Genomic DNA, 3,096 nt, shown 5'->3' on the forward strand with positions numbered 1-3,096 from the left:
CTGCGACGCGTGCGTGGGCCCCGCTGCCGGGCGCCGTGATTTTTTTCGCCCGAAATGGGCCTTTTTTGCCACCAGATAGGTGCTGACACGGTCTTCTCTGGCGTCTGTCGCTGAGGACTTTGGGAGTCTGGACGCGCGCAGGGTCCTGGGCTTTGGATCGCCGTCTGGTGGCCGAGCCGACCCTCGCCACTTGAGCCGCCCGCCTGGGCCTGCGCGCCGGCTCTCGTGTGTGCGTCCGGCTGACCCGACCCGCGGTGCCGCCTCCGGTCTCTGGCTCACCCGAGGGCGGCGGGGCGTTGGGTCTTCTACCCCGTGTGACTCCCCTCCCCGCCGCAGGCACCCGGTGGTGGCTGAGACGACGACCCCACCCCGCAGGCTCCGTGCCACGTGTCAGGCGTTCTCCTCACTCGCGGGGTCGTCGGCCACTTTTGCCTGAGAGGAGAAAAAAAAAAAAAAAAGAAAGAGGGGGTTTGGGGTGCCGCCGGTGAGGCCGAAGCAGGCTCCTCTGGTGATGGTCCTCGCTGTGCGTGCCCCTCCCCTTCGGGGCCTGGTGGTCCCTGGCTCTCTGGCATGACTGATCGATGTGGTGATGTCGCGCTCTCCTGGGCCGGGCCTTAAGGTCGCGCCAGACGAGGGACGGACGTTCTTGGCGAACGGGACCGCTCTTCTCGTTCTGTCCGCGGGCCTCCCCGCCTCTCTCCTCACGCTCTCCCGGCCTGTCGAGGGGTGTGGGGAAGGGCAGGGGTGGTGGTCCCCGGCCCTGACCTTCGGCCTCCCGCCCCCTGCCTCACGGCGTGGGTGGCGGGGCCGTGGTCCTCGGACGCAGCAGACGCTCTCGCTTCGCCTCCTCGGCGTGTTGCCCCCGTGGGCGGTCCTCCCCGCGTTGGTGGGGGGGTGCCGTCCCGCCGCTGCGCCGCGCGCCCCTGCCGGTGCGTGAGCGTGCCTCGTTCGATCCTCTGTGGTGCCCCTGGAGCGCTCCAGGTCGTCCCTCAGGTGCCCGAGGCCGAGCGGTGGTGTCGTTCCCTTCTCCCAGCGTGCTCCTCGGGGTCCCCGCCGCCGCGGTGGTGCGTCCCGTGAGTGGCTCTCTTGGGGGGGTCGAGACGGTAAGGGAGGCGTGCCTCTGTTTTCCCTCCCTCGGTTGGGGGAAACAGGGGCCGCCTCGTCGCGGTCGTCCTCCCACGGTGTTGCTGTGGCACGGGGGGACTGACTCGGGCCAGGCGAGCGTCCGCGTGTGCCCACCCTCCCCCCCCACGTGTGTGTGTGTTTGTGGCGGTCGGGGGGGAGGGGGTCGCACGCGGGCGTGGGTGGCGAGCGCGTTGGGCCGGGGCCTGTGAGAGAAGGGGGTCTTTCCGCCCCTCTCGGGCGTGCTCCCTCCTCTCGGGGCCCCCGATGGACGGGCCTGGGGGCGGCGGAGGTTGTGCCCCCGGCTGTGGCCGCGAATGCTCCTCTGGGCCTCGTGCTTACCCATACCGCAGACCCCTCTCCCAAACCCCGCCCAGTCGTGGACTTTGGCGGCTCGTGGAGCGCCTCCGTGGGCGGGCCCGAAGGGGAGACGATGGGTTGGGGGGACGACGCCCCCTCGGTGAGGAAACCTTCTCTAGCGATCCGAGAGGGAGCCTTGGGGTACCGGACCCCCCAGCCGCTGCCCCTCCCGCGCGTGCAGTGGCCACGGTGTTGGCGACTGCCAGAGCACGTGGGCGGAGCCCCTCGCCTTCGCGGCGGGAGGGTTCTCTGCGCCGGCCCCGCGGTGGGGCCGGGCGCCGCTCTTTGCCTACCGCGGCCCGCGCCTCCCCCCTCTGAGTCGGGGGAGGGTCCCGCCAAGGCCGGGCGTCCGGCGCGGGGCCGCGCGTGCGCGTGCGCGTGCGTGTGCGTGCGCGTGCGGTGACACACCCCCCTCTCGGTGGCGAGGCCGAGGGGGGCGGGCGGGGACGCCCGGGCGTCCCGACGACTCCCTAGTCCCGCAGCCGCGAGGAGCCCGTCGCGCCTGCCCTCGCCGCGAGTCGGCAGCCGGTGGCGGTGTTGCGGGCACGGTGCGGGCCGCCTCGCTCGGGGGCGTTCACCCGGGGCGCGGGCCCCGGGGGTCGGACTCGGACGACGGCGGATCTGGCGAGGACGGAGGGGTTTGAGCTCGGTTGGACGGACGGGGTCCCTCCGCGGTACGCGGGGGGACCGTCGCACGCGGGGCCTGGCGGCGGGGCCGGGTCGTGGGAGGCCCCGGGGTGGCTGGGGCCGGCCGGCGTCTCAGGCGTCGTGGGACCGCCCTCGTGTGTGTGGCGGTGGGACCCCGCGCTTGTTTTCCTGGTGGCCCGGTCGTGCCTCGGCACTTTCCCTCCCTGGGCGGGCGCCCCGCGCCCCTGCCCCGCGGCCCTCGCCGTGTGCGCGTGCCGCCCCCTCCCCGTCGCCGTCGACGCCGCCGCCGCCCCCTCCCCCGGCCCACCCCACCCCACCCGGCCGCACCGCGTCCCCCTTCCACCGTCTGGGACCGAGCCGTCCTCGCCCACGTGAGGGTGTCGCCCCCCCCCGCCACGGCCGCCTCGGCCGGCGGGCGGCGTCCCCGGGTGGAGAGCTCACGGTTCCCGAGGCGGAGAAGTCGGGCGCGGCAGCGGAGGGGTGTGTGTGTGTGTGATGGGGGGCCCGCGAGGTGGGGCGGACCGGTGCGCGCGCGCGGGAAGAGTGTTGTCGCGGGCAGGCCGCGGCTCGTGGGTGTTTGGCGGGGGGAGGTCGCGAGCCCCGCGAGGGGGGACCCGTGAGGGGGCCGAGGAAAGGCCAGTCGGCGTCCTGGGTGCCGCGGGACCGCCCCTGCGCTGGAGGCCTCTGGCGGTGAGACCCCGTGTCGTGCCCCGGTGGCCGACTCGCGTCCGGGCCCTTAGGAACGGGCACCCCCGCGGCGGCGTGCGGCCGCGCCCCCTCCCGCCCACGGCTTCTGTGACGTCGTCGTCGCGTCTCCGCGACGGCGGGCGAGCCAGCCGCGCCCCGTCGGCCCTCTCTCCCTTCCGTCGCTCTGCCTCGTCCGTCGCGTCTGCCGACCCCCGGGCCGCGTCCCGGTGTGTTTCGCCTCCCGGGCCTGCCGCGGCCCCGCTCCGTGGGCCGCCGCCG

Source organism: Kogia breviceps (assembly GCF_026419965.1).
Source record: "Kogia breviceps isolate mKogBre1 chromosome 20 unlocalized genomic scaffold, mKogBre1 haplotype 1 SUPER_20_unloc_14, whole genome shotgun sequence".
Classification (NCBI taxonomy): domain Eukaryota; kingdom Metazoa; phylum Chordata; class Mammalia; order Artiodactyla; family Physeteridae; genus Kogia; species Kogia breviceps.